Raw genomic sequence first — 14,460 nt, 5'->3', positions numbered from 1 at the left:
TTAAAATTAATATTTAAGTGTGTTCACTTGTACGAATGAATTTGTAAGCACGTGAAGGCAGATTAGCATAATTCTGAGTCATTGGGGTAAATGTGTTTTTTGTGTGTTCTTGTTTATGTGTGAATATATTTGAAAAAGGGAGCATGTATATGGGAATGCATGTAATGGTTTTTTAAGTGAATGAATGAAATCATGAGCTTCTTGCTGATTGTGAGCATGTTCCTGTGCAACTCAATATGTAAGCATATTACTGTTGGTGACAAGGATATTTTATATGGGTAAGGGAATGGGTGTGTGCATGTGTAAATGAAATGAGTGTACCTGGAGTGTGAGTGAACTTGTAACCATGCTTATGTTTTAAGTGCATGATTGATGATGATAATCTGAATGAGGTGGGGCTACTGTGTGTGTGTGAACTGTGAGCCACCAAGTGTGAATGTATGTTAGTATGTGTGAGTACCTTTGCCAGTATATGTGTTTGAGTGAGTTATCTGTAAGCATGATACTGTGAGTGAACAAATGAGCATGTACGTGAGCTTGTGCATTTGTGAGAGTAAATATGCGGCCTTGTAATCTCAAAGTGTGCTAGTATTTCAGTCTCTGAGGACTGCTGTAAATGTATGTTCAAGCGCACCCTTGAATTTGCAGCCATATGCATGGGGGTTAGCATGTTTTTATGAGTAAGTGAACGTGTATCAGGTTCACTGTGGTGAGCTACTTCACAGGTGAGTATATTTGTGTAAGTGAAACCTGAATAAACATGAGTGGAAGTGCATGTGAGTGTATTTGCTTCTTTGAGTGGATATTCTGAGCTTCATGGAGGATGTGAGCGTGTTTGTATGTGAATACCTATGTGAACATGTTCCTGGTTTTAAGAGTGAAAATGTGCATGTGTAAGTGAATGTGTGAGTGGGAGCTCCTGAATGTATGCATTTGTGTCCCTGTGTGAATGAATCTCTTGGCATGGTCATGTGATTGAGTGTTTGAGCACGTTCGTGTGAAGGAGTGAATGTCAGTATGTACGTGTGAATGTATGTGTGTCTGTGAGTGGGAGTGAATTGGTGGGCAAGTTTGAGAATGTCTGAGTGTTTAAGTGTTTTGTCAGTGAGTGAATGTGTGAGTGTATGTATGTGAGCCCATCTGTCTGTGACAGTGTGTAGGTGAGCCTGTTCGTGGGTGAGAGTGATCTCTTGGATCTACATTGGCACACTTAAAGTGAACACTTTTGTATGCTCATCTGTATAAATGAACTTGTAAGCCTGCGAATCATGTTAGCATATTCACGTATAGTGGATGAGCAAGTATGTTTTCTTGTGACCTTGTTAATATGTGACTACAGTAGTTGCAGACTATTCACGGGGGACTCATTCCAGCACCCACCAAGGATACCAAAATCTGAGAGTGTCCAAGTCCCATAGTCAGCCCTCTCTATCCCCGTAGTCTGCATTCGTGGACTCAACCGACTGTGGATCATAAACATAGCACGTGATATGCAGCTGGTTAAATCTGTGAAAGCAAAACCCATTGATACAGAGGGCTAGCCGTATATTTATTGAAAAAAATCTGCATATAAGTGGACCCACACAGGTGACACTCTTGTTGTTCAAGGGTCAGCTGTATATTCGAATGAGGTCATTCATGCCCATACGTGTGAGTCAATGTAAGGGTTTTTATATAAATGAGTGAATTTGTGAGCTTCTAAGTCAGTGTGAGCATGTTTGTGTGCAATTATATTTCTGACTATGTTAATGTTTATGACCAAAAAGGTGCATGAGTAAATGAATGCGTAGGTTTGTGCATATACACACAATGAGCATGTCTGGAATGTGAGCGAATTTGTAATCACTCTTGTGTGTATAAGTGAATGTGTGCATTTGCTCACAAGTGTGATGTGGGAAATTTGGGGTAGGTATATGAATGCCTGAGTGTCTGAAGGGGAATATATGTGCATATGTGTATATGTGTAAGTAAATTGGTCACTACACGTGTTTGAATAGTGAACTTTAAGCATGTTAATATTAGTGAATGAATGTTTGAAAGTATGCGTATATCTGAGTTCGTCCACTCACAACACTGAATATATGAACATGTAGATCTGAGACAATATTTGTGTTGATGTACATGTTCGTGAATGTTCAAGTGCATCTTTTTTTTTTTTTTGCGGTACGCGGGCCTCTCACTCTTGTGGCCTCTCCCACTGCGTAGCACAGGCTCTGGACAGGCAGGCTCAGTGGCCATGGCTCAGGGGCCCAGCCTCTCCGTGCCATGTGGGATGTTCCCGGACCGGGGCACGAACCCGTGTCCCCTGCATCGGCAGGCGAACTCTCAACCACTGCACCACCAGGGAAGCCCTCAAGTGCATCTTTTAATTTGTGACCATGTGTATGGATGTTAGCACGTTAGGGAATAAGTATCAGATTCACTGTTTTCAGCTAGTTAAGATAGTGTGACCATTCGTGTAAATTATGGGTGTGTACATGGAAGGACATGTGAGTGTATTTTCTTCTGTGAGCAAATGTTTGAGCTCCAAGGTGGATGTGAGTATGTTTGTGTTCGTGCATCCGTGTGAGCATATTCTGGAGGTTAAGACTCTGAATGACATGTGTAAGTGAAGGTGTGAGTGGGAGCATCTGACTGTATATATTCGTATCCCAGGTCGAGAGAATGTGTGAGCATGGTCGTTTGATTGAATGCACGTTGGAGCATGTTTGTGTGAAAGAGTGAATGTGTCAGCGTGTGAGTGTAAATGCATATGTGTTTTAGAATGTGAGTCAGTTTTGAGTTTGAGTTTGTGAATATTTGGTGTGCTTTCTGAGTGAATGTGTACCTCTATGTAAGTCAGGATATCTGTGTGCAACAGGCTATGTGTGAGACGGTTTAGGGGCAAGAGTAATTTCCTGGCTGTAAATTTGCACACTTACAATGAACATGTATGTGTGCTCATCTGTATAAACAAATTTATAAGCCTGTGAATGCAGGTTAGTATAATGCTGAGTTCTCAGTCAGTGAGTTTGTTTTTCAAGTGATCTCATAAATGAGTGAATATATTTGAATAAAGTAATTTGTGAGCATGTGAGTGAGTGAATGCAACTATTCTTAAGTAGTGTAATTGAGTGAATTTGTGAGCTTGGTGTGACCATATCTGTGTGCAAGTGAATATATGAGCTTGTTACTCTTAGTGACAATAATAATGTGCATGCGTGAATGGGTGTTTATAACTGCAATGAGCATATCTGCAAGTGAGTTAATTTGTAATCACTTTCATGAGTGAATGAATACGTAGTTCAGCTCATGAAAGTGAGTGAGGTGTGGGATACTTTTTGTGAGTGTGTTAAAGTATGAACATTTGGGTGTGAATGTACGTTAGTTACCATGTGTATGGATGTGGGTAAGTTGTCACTATATGCATTTGCATAGTGAATGCAAGTGGTAATGTGAGTGAATGTGTAACCACGTGCTTCTATGCGAGCATTTATCTTCTTTAGAGTGAACATGTGAACCTGTACATCTGTGTATGCTGACATGTTTGTGTGTTCAACTGTATGTTTAAATTTGTGACCATGTGTACAGCGGTCATCATGTTTCTCTGAGTTAGTGAATATGTATAGTTTATTACTGTGAGTTGAATCGTTCAGTGTATTTCTGCGAGTGAAATACGAACATGAGTGTAAGTGCATGTGAGTGTATATTCTTCTGTGAGTGACTACTGGACCTTCACCTAGAAGTGAGCACACTTATGTGTAAGTGTCCATGGGAGCATGTTCCTGATTTTCACAATATTAATGTGCATGTATAAGTGAATGTGTTAGTGGGAGCATCTTAGTATATATGTTTGAGTCCCCATGTGAATGAATTTGTGGGTACGCTCATGTGATTGAGTGACCGTTTGAGTAGGTTTGTGCGAAGGAGTGAATGTGTCGGTATGCATGAATGTTTCTATGTCTTTGAATGTGAGCAACATTGTGGGCATATTTGAATGAGTGTTTGAGTATGTTTTGTGAGTGACTGTGTGAACAGGTTTATGTACGCAAGCATGTCTTCTATGACGGTTTAAGTGTGAGCCTGCTCATGGGTGATTGTGTTCTTAAGTGTAAATTTGTGTTTACAAAGTGAATATTTGTGTTCCCATCTCTACGCGTCCATTTGTTAGCATGTGCAATCCTATTAGCATATTAGCGGGTATGAGCAGGTGGTTTTCATGTGATCCTGATAACGTACAACTATATTTGAATAACCTACTCTGAGAGCATGTGTGAGTGAATGTGATTTTATGTAACTGAGCGAATGGGTGAGATTCTTAGTGTATGTTCTTGATCAAGTGAGTGTGTAAGCATGCTGTGTTTGTGACCATGATAATTTGCATGGAAAAGTGAATGTGTGAGTGTGTGCATATACATGCAATGAATGTGTCTAGAATGTGAGGGAATTTGTAATCACTTTCGTGTGTATAAGTGAGTATGTGATTATGCTTATGCGAGTGTGGTACGAGCTACTTTGTGGGAATGTTTGAGGATCTGAGTGTGCATATGTTAGTATGGGTATGTGTGTGAGCCAGTTTGTATGTGCATTTGAGTGAGTGAACTATAAGCATGTTAACAGGACTGAGGGAATGTTTGAGCGTGTGAACATATGTAAGCATGTACACTCGTGAGAATGAATGTGTAAACTTATACATGTGACAGTGTGTCAGGAAGGCATTTGAAAGTTGACATATGTGTGTTTTAAAGTGTATGTTTCATACTGGATGTGAGCATGTTTTTGTGTGAGGGTTCTTACAAGCATGATCCTGATCTTCTCAATGTTAATCTGCATGTGTAAGTGAATGTCTCAGTGGGAGCCTCTGTGTGAATGAATGTGGGCATGGTCATGTGGCTGAGTGAATGTCACCACGTTGTGTGACTGAATGTGTCAGTCTGCGTGTGTGAATGCATGTCTTTGAATATGAGTGACTTTGTGGGCATATTTCAATGTGTGAATGCTTAAACTTTTTGCTGAGTGATGAATGTGTGAGTGTGTGTATATACGTATGTCTCTGTGTAAGTGTATGTGTGAGCCTGCTCATGCTCTTTCATTGAGAGCAAGCATTTTTCAAGTGATGTTTCGTTGCACTCATTGTATGTATGGATGGTGAGCATGTACAGACATGTTAGCATGTTTCTGTGTAGTGACTATATGGTGGGTTTCTTTTTTATCTTGTTTATGTGGGAGTACATCTGAGTAAGGTCATGTGTGAAAGTGTGTTGTAAGGGAAAGTGTTTTACGTGTTGTAAGATTTTGTGAGATTCTTGGTGACTGTAAGAAGATTTCTGTGCAAGTGAATGTGTAAGCATGTTTCCGTTTGGGACAATGAGAATTTGCATAAAATTGAAAGTGAATGTGTGATTGTGGAACTGTAAACCTAATATGTATGGGGTATGAATGAATTTTTTATCATGTTCATCTGTGTGAATGTGTGGTAATATTTCTGTGACTCACTGAGCTGTCGGCATGATTGTGTGAGTGAAGGGAAGTGTGTGTGTGAGTGCAAATGTATGCATGTTTACATATGTGAGGAACTCGTCAGGATGTTCACAGCAAGAAGTGAACTATACTCATCTTAATGTTGGTCAGTCAGTGTGTGATCCTGTGCGTATATGTGAGGATGCACATTTTTGAAAGTGATTATGTGAATTTCTACGTGTCTTGGAGTATGCTCACGGAAGAATATTTGAGTGGTCAAGGAAAGGTTTCTTGGTGTTCATGTGTATGCGTTACCTTGTGACCATATGCTTGGATGAAAGCATGTTCACGGGCGTGTATGATTGTATTTTATGCTCATATTCATGCATGTATACTGTGTGGGTGAAATGTGAGTGCATGACTTGAGTTCATGTGAGCGTATGGATTAATGAATGCGTGAGCTTTGTGGTGAGCACGAGCATATTTGTGTGCAAGGGCGTACGTGAGCATGTTCCTGATAGTGAGCATGTTAATGTGGGTAGCTAAATGGGAGCCCTGGAGAGTATATTTTTGGGTATCCCTGTGAGAGAAACGGTAATCATGGTATGCGACTGAGTGAAGGTGTCAGCTCATTTTTATGGAGTGAATGTATCAGTGTGTTTGTATGAGCAGCTCTGAGTATGTACATCAGTGAAATTGTGAGCATGTTCAAGTGAGGGAGTCAATGTCTGACCACGCTCATGGAAATGAGTGAAGTTGTGAGCATACCTGAGTAAACGTGCGAGCATATGGTGCGAATGTGAATGAGGAGTATTGAGTTTTTAGTCAGTATGTTCATTTGGATGAGTCAACACTACGTGTGTTAACGCAATTGTGTGTCCATTGGTGAGCATGCACACTGTGAGCATGAATACATGAACTTTTACATGTCTTCAAGTGTGATTATATTTGAAATGTTTGAATTTATTGAAAAAGCATTTGTGTGTGCATGTGAATGTGTGAGCATGTTCATGAATGATAGCATATTCATGTAGGTGTCAGGGCTTATTGTGTTTCTTTATGTGAGCTTGTTAAAGTGTGAGTACACTGTATGAGTGGAATGTGAGCATGGGAGTATGTTTGTGAGTTTATGTGAGTGAATGCTGGGGCTTCGTGACGAGTGTGATCATGTTTATGTGCAAGTGTATATGTAGGTTCCTGATTGTGAGCATGTTCGGGTGCATGAAAAGTGAATGGGTGTGTTGGAAAATGAATATAGGTCTCTATGTGCATGAAACGGTCAGCATGCTCACGTGGTTGAATGACTGCTTGAGTAGGTTTATGTGCAGTGAATGTGTCAGTGTGTGTATGTGTGCATCTGAGAGTGTTTATGTATGAGGGAATTCATCAGCATGTTCTTAGGAGTTCATGTGTGAAAGTGTCTTGTTACTAGGTGAGTGTACGTTACTGGGTATATGCAAGCCTTTCCACGGCTGAGAGTGCCTTATTGTGAAGGAGTCTGTATGTTTCAGTGAATATTTTGTGTGTACTCATCTGTATGAGTGAATTGGTGAGCATCTGAGCGCATGTCAGCATTTTCTTATGTGATGATTGTGTATGTGTGTTTTTGTGTGATATGTGAATGTAAGTATACTTGTATAAGGGAATGTATGGAAGTATGTGTGTGAGTGTACTTTTTTCTGAGTTTGAGATAACTTGTGAGCTTCTTGGGAGGTGTGAGCATGTTTGTTTTGACGTGCCTACGTGAGTTAATTCCTGTTTGTGACAATATGGATAAGTGAATGTGTGATTGTTTGCATATAAATATAATGAGTATGTTGTGACAGCACTGTGGCAATGGCGACCTACAAGAATGTCCTGGGCTTCCCTGGTGGCACAGTGGTTGAGCGTCTGCCTGCCGATGCAGGGGACACGGGTTCGTGCCCCAGTTCGGGAAGATCCCACATGCCGCGGAGCGGCTGGGCCCGTGAGCCATGGCCGCTGAGCCCGCGCGTCCGGAGCCTGTGCTCCGCAACGGGAGAGGCCACAACAGTGAGAGGCCCGCGAACCGAAAACAAAAAAAAGAATCCGCCTGCCGATGGAGGGGACACGGGTTAGAACCCTGGTCCGGGAAGATCCCGCATGCCACGGAGCAACTAAGCTATGCGCCACAACTACTGAGCCTGAGCTCTAGAGCCCGCGAATCACAACTACTGAGCCCACATGTGGCAACTACTGAAGCCCGGGCACCTAGAGTCCATGCCCCACAACAAGAGAAGCCACCGCAGTGAGAAGCCCGTGTACCTCAACGAAGAGAAGCCCCCACTCGCGGGAACTAGAGAAAACCCGCGCGCAGCAACGAACACCCAACACAGACAAAAGTAAAAAAAAAAAAAAAAAAAAAACATGTAATGGACTGAATTCTGTTCCCCCCAAATTCGTATGTTGAAGCCCTAACCCCAGTGTGACTATATTTGGAGATATGGCCTTAAGGTTAAACAAGGTCATAAGCTTGGAGCTCTAATCCAATAGGGGGGTATCCCTATAAAAAGAGGAACAGACGCCACAGAGCTCTCTCTCTCCCCACACTGAACAAAGTAAAGGCCATGTGAGGACACAGTGAGAAGCCAGCTGTCTGCCAAGGACAAAGGTCTCACCAGGGTATAAATTCTTTTAGCAAATTCTAGACTTCCAACTGGATTGAACTGTGGACCTTTGTATCAATTTAAATTGTTTCCTCCCTCTGTATTCAAGTTTTCTGATTTCTTTCTCTCTGATTCTTTTTGCTTGTTTGTTTGTCACTGGATGTACTTTGTGTGTGTGTGTGAGGGTGTGTCCTCTCTAATCTGCTCATATTTATAGATTTCTTCCTTCAGAGAGCATCAAACCAGTTTCATTAGGGATAGAAGCCACCCCTATGGCAATGGTTGCTTACTAAGTCTTAAGGACTCTGGCTTAAGTTGGGGTTAATTTCATCACCGTGTCACAAAAGTGCCATGGTTGCTTTTCCCTATCATTAGGATGATCAGGATTTTTACTGCAACAGAGGCATACGCAAAGGAGTGGCACAGCAGAAGATTGCTGGGCCCCCAAGCCAGAGGTGGGTGGACTGAAACCATTTTCTGCTATGGTGCTGCCACTTGTGTTGCATGGAATTATTATTATTATTATTTTGTCTTTTCTCTCTATACATATTCCTCAGAATATTTTAGATTTCTAGCAGGGCAAATTTACAGCTGTGGGTTTTATCTCCATTTAATCATGAGTGGTCCAGACCTTTTCGGGGCTTATGGGGACAGGTTCGGAGGCACACTGACCCACCTCTTGGGTAGCCCAGGAGAGGAGGACATCGCAGGCCATGCAGGACACGTGGGGGTTGCATTCTGGAACAGCGTGAACCAGAAGGCTCTGTGGCAGGCGGGCTTTGCAGTACTAAGGGGGTGAGGTACGCCCTGGTGCCTAAGCAAGGATGTGATTGGCTTGTTTGAATCGTTCAGCTGGCTGACAAGGAAACACTATTCAGGGGTAAGAAGCAAAAAAACCATCCGGTGCATTTAATAAGGGTTGTTGCTAGAGGACCCTACCTGGCGGAGCAGAGTGGGGAGCGGAATCTGGGATTAGGCCGTTCGAGGCCCTCCCAGTTTTACCAGCCGTCAACTCAGCACGGAATACTAACTTTAGCCCTCACCGCACCATCACCCCCTCCCCCCGCGCACACACACACAGGGGCCAGTATACCTGGCTGAGGAGAACTCAGTCCCTGGAGATGGAGGGGTGGACCCTGGAGCAGTAGCTCCCCGACCCCCGCCATTTCAGCGCTATTAGGTACCACAGCGACACAGGGGCTGAAACAAGGGGGCTCCATCGCAGCTGCACGTGCCCAGCCCCACCACCAACTCCTCTACGGACTGGCCAGCAGGCAGCGCGCGTGGGCAGCGGTTCAAAAGCCCAGACCCACGTCTGCTCCAGCTGTCTCCTTCTAAGAGGTCGCCCACTCACCCTCTGCCCGCCCAGCTCACGGCAGCCTGGCGACCCCGCTCACCAATCAAAGAAGTCCAGAACGACGTCAGGAACATCAGGCGAGGAGAGGTCAGAAGCCAAAGTGGAATTTCCACCTGGGATTGGGGTCGTCGCCCGCCAAGGGCCGGGTCCTGATGGGGAGTAGGCGCACAGCGGCCCGCCGCATGTCGGGACGCCATAGCTCCGACCGTCCGAGAACCCTGGAGACCGCTGCAGAGTGGGAGGCCGACAGACGAGGGGGGGCGCGGGATAACCAAGAGGAGCGGGGCGAGGAGGTCGTGCTTCTGCAAAGAGCCGCCTGTAAGGTGACAACATCGAGGCCAAGGGGAGCGCGGAGGGTGCGGGTCGACCAGCGGCCCTGAGCCAGGGAGCGGCAAGAAGAGCAGCAGCCCAGCAACTTCACTCCACGCAGCACCCCGACCACGAACCCAGCCGCTGCAGACAGCGCGGGGTCTGACGCAGTTCTGGCAGCCGCTAGGCGGGCCTGAGGCCCGGCGCACAACTGGCTCCGCCCACCCCTATGGCAAGCGAGCTTCGCCAATCAGGCAGGCGCCGGGAGCCTTTCAACGAGATGCATGGTCCAGCCTCCTACCGCAGCCTGTGTGCCGCCCAGCCCTCTGCTCCTTCTGGCGTCTGCAGTCATTCCCGGGTCAGCCGCAGTTCCAGCTCCCTGGCAGCTGGAGAGCTGGGCCGGAGGTCGGCGGCGTGGGGCACCCCGCCCTGCACCTCCCCTTTGCAAAAACGCAAAATGTGCTTTTCACTTGGAACAGTGTATGCCCAAGAGTTTGCTTTTTGTGGTGAAAGTAGTAATTTGACCACCCAGGCTCAATCTGCGTTTTGAAAATACTGGACACCTTTGAGGAATCAGGACCTAGTTGACTGGTGGTCACTCCCTGACCCTCGGGCCTCCAGTGAACCAGACTGCCTGTCCTCTGGAAGGCATAGAGGAGGTTCAACCAGTGCGTTTTGTGACACGGTTCTGGCCCATCATCAGGACCGAAATTGGGCTCCAGGAGCCCCCCTCCCATAGCTAAGGGATGCACAGTTGAAGTGAGGGTTCTTGGCTGACAGCATTGAAGGGGAAAAGAAGGCAACGGTCAGTGTATCGGATCTTCAAGGCAGTGAGCCACCGGAGAGCAGGCCACTCTAATGCTCCAGCATTCTGGCTCCGCATGTGGGGGGAAAAAAAGCCTTACGTTTTTGCTAGAGGGCTTCTCTTCTTTCCGCTACCCTGAACATTGCCACATAGAGTAGAAATATCTCAGAGAAAGAGGAAATGCTTCCACTCATTCAATACCCTTCATCCTTCCCATCTCAGGTACCTTGATGAAGCAAGGTCAGAAAGAGGCTTCTTCAGAGCACATAAGCCACATGGGCAATGAACAGATAGACCTCAGTCATATTCACCAGCGCTGGACCTCGTGAGGCATGCCATGTAAAAGTGTTGAAATCAAAATGGATTTCAGGTTCACTCTTGGTCAACTAGAATATTCAAAACAAACATTCCCCCCCTTCCCCTTTCCTTCAGTATTTGGTGAAAAGAGCTGGTACTGCTTGTGCCCAGCATATTGCACAGCTTTACTTGCATGGAACTCTCTGGGGTGGCTGAGTGTTTTGTACAGCTAAAAATTTAACTCTTTACCCCACCTCGACCTCTTCTCAAGCACCCTCTTTCTTCTTCTGTCTTTTTTTTAAACGATTTTAGAATCACACATGTTTAAAATGTGTCTCTTAATTTCCTTCCTTCTCTTCACCAGCAGAGCATCTTCACATATTCGTTTTCCCTCTCCTTTCCCCCTCTTTTTCCTTCTATTGCAGTAAGTGCTCTCTTCTCACTTACGGGGCAGATCCGCATAGAACTAACCCACTTACTTAGGTGGGGGATCCCTCTATGACGAACCATCACAACAGCAGTGGGTCAGTTGAGCCCAGCCCTACTGCTCTTAATCCTGCACCCCTTGTCTCTGGTCAGCCAGGCATCCTCGAACAGACAATGCTTGCTGGTTAAAAATGAAAAGGCCATTTCAGTTCAGTTTGTTTGAGCATCTGAATTGTATATGGGCGAGGAGGTGTGGGGACTGCCTAGAGAAGGAGGGTCGATGGGCCCAAGGTTACACAGTGGCAAAAAGCGAAACTAGAACCCTATTTCCAGGTTGGCCTACTTCTAGAAAAGTGTGTTTTTCTAGTGAAACTCAGCTTTGACTGCTATTTCAGGCAGCCACAGGCATGTGGGTATTGTTTTGTTTGAAAGCAGGTTATTCCTATTCCTGGAATCAAATTCTTCAATCAGTGTCTCAACTGACAGGAAAAGCAAGCCTCAAGTTTTTCTCCTAGGCATCCTTGTGACTATGGATATGGCCAAAAACTTGATGGCAAGAATGAATTTACTTCCAGAGCTTACGTCCCACACTCACATGACAAAGAGCCGAGAAGGCAGCAAGGAATATGAAAAAGCCAGTATAATTTATACTTGTTGAGTTTTTGTCTAGTTCATTTATTAGAATGTACATCAATATCCAGATTGAATGCACTTAAACCTGAATATGGGATCATGGTGTAGAGGACATAGCACTGACCTAGGAGTTAGCCCATCTGTGTTCTGACCCAGCTCTGACCCATGACTGCGAGTATTCCAGTTTGTCTAGAGTATGAGGTGGATTGGGAGGTAAGGCAAGAGGTAAAACATGTAAGAAGAAAAAGAATAGGTAGTACCTGGCCTAGTGAGGGCCGCACATTCAGTGCACAGAAAATAACTACTCAGTGAATATGTGAAGCTAAGAAAGAGAATTTTATTTTATTTTATTTTTTTTCTTATAAGCAGCTAACAGTTATTTGTCACAGTCCTAGAAGCTGGTTAGTCCAAGATCAAGGTACCAGCAGCTTTGGTGTCTGGTGAAGGCCACTTCCTGGATCATGGGTGGCAACTTTTCACTATGTACTCACTGGTGGAAGGGTCAAAGTATCTCCCTGGACTCCCTTAAATAAGGCCCTAATCTCATTCATGAGGACTCCACCCTTATGACCTAGCCACCTCCCAGAGACACCACCTTCTAATACCGTTATTTTGGGGTTTAGGATTTCAACACACAGATTTGGGGAAAATGCAAACATTCTATTTAGGATACCTACCCAATTTCCACACTGCCCACAAAGTGCCATGTCTAAACCCATATAAAATCACATCATTTTCTTACTTTAAAAAGTTCAAAGTCTTCTGATTGACTGGCAGAGAACCTTTCTTCTTCAACCTTTCTCTCCATAACCTATTCCACATACTCCATTTTTCATCTGCATCTCCTCTATTTTTCTTTTATGTTTTCTTTCTGTCTTTTTTTTTTTTTTTTTTTTTTTTGCAGTACGCAGGCCTCTCACTGTTGTGGCCTCTCCCACTGCAGAGCACAGGCTCCGGATGCGCAGGCTCAGCGGCCATGGCTAAGGGGCATAGCTGCTCCACGGCATGTGGGATCTTCCCGGACCGGGGCACGGACCCGAGTCCCCTTCATCGGCAGGCGGACTCTCAACCACTGTGCCACCAGGGAAGCCCTCTACTTTTTTTAAAGTTAATTTTTATTGAAGTATAGTTGCTTTACAATGTTCTTTTAGTTTCTGCTTTACAGGAAAGTGAGTCAGTTTTATGTATATGTATATCCCCTCTTTTTCAGATTTCCTTTTCATTTAGGTCACCACAGAGTATTGAATAGAGTTCCCTGTGCTATATACTAGTTTCTCAGAAAGAGAGATTTAGATCTCATCATCCAAACAAAGGAATTTGAATTTCATCTTACATTCAACAGTAAGCTTTTGGAGGATTTGTGCAGGAAAATGACACCATCAGGAAGAAACTTCCAGTTACTTTTTGGAGGAAGAACTAGAAGAAAGAGAGACTGGGGACAAGGAGAGAAGTTAGGAGGGTGGTGCACACCTCTGCTTCCAGTCATGGCAGGCTAAGTCATTTGCACTCACCAGCCCAATGAGGACAACTAAAAAATACTGGGTGAAATGTGAAAAAGAAATTATCTTCATTAAGCGCTAAGAAACTCTGGGGCTAAAATCTAGAAGAAAGCAAAAACCCAAATAGGAAAGCCCAGCACTCAAAGCCACTTTTGCCTGAGGGCATTAGCAAATCCAGAAGAAAGAATTGTGACACTGAGCTGTGCTTTTGGTGGCCTCATGGAAAAGAGATGAAAACTTGAAGTTCTTCTCATCCCCAGTGAGTACATCTGATAAGCCCTCCAGCCACTCTAAAATAAGTGGCTACCCCTTTGGGATAATGGTGAACCAGAAGCAACAAGCCCTGGCATGGAATTGCAGTCTAGATATCCATCACCAGAGTGATCCAGGGAACTTCAAGCCCTGAACTTGGATTAAAGTGGTCTTGGACAGGTAGTGACCGAGGCATTTAGCAGCAGCAAGTAAAAATGCTCTCCGCAGGAAGGTTCTGTCTTCCTATGCCTGAAATCAGTCTGATAAATAATTTTTCAATAATATATTGGCACATAGTCAAAGATAAGTGGACACATAAGCAAAAAACTACATTGTAAGTGACAGCTGAAATAAAAATTAGACAATGAAAACAAATTCACAAATATTTCAGATATCAGAATTATGAAACACAGACTATAATCACTATGGCCTACTATAGTTCAAAAAATTTTTAAAAAGCTTTAAAATATTTTCAGGGAACAGAAAATCCTAAAAAGTGGCATAGCCAATTTGAAAAAGAATCAAATAGGACATCTAGGAATAAACAATGTAACGATTGAGGGTTTAATGGATGAGTTTAACAGAAGGCTATACATAATCATTAGATGATGATAAATGCAATGAAGAGATATAAACCTAAGAGAGAATTACTGAATTCGAAGATAGACCAAAGAAATCATCCAAACTTTTGCCTGGAGAAATGAATTATATGAAAAAAAAAAGTAGGATAAGAGACACAATGAATAGAGTGAAGAAGTCTAATATACATTTGATTTAAAGCCTAGAAGGACAGAAGTGAGAAATGGGAGAGGAGATGAT

The sequence above is a fragment of the Mesoplodon densirostris genome, chromosome X (genome assembly GCF_025265405.1).
Source record: "Mesoplodon densirostris isolate mMesDen1 chromosome X, mMesDen1 primary haplotype, whole genome shotgun sequence".
Classification (NCBI taxonomy): domain Eukaryota; kingdom Metazoa; phylum Chordata; class Mammalia; order Artiodactyla; family Ziphiidae; genus Mesoplodon; species Mesoplodon densirostris.
The sequence above is the reverse complement of the archived record's forward strand: the minus strand, read 5'-3'. Positions refer to the sequence as shown.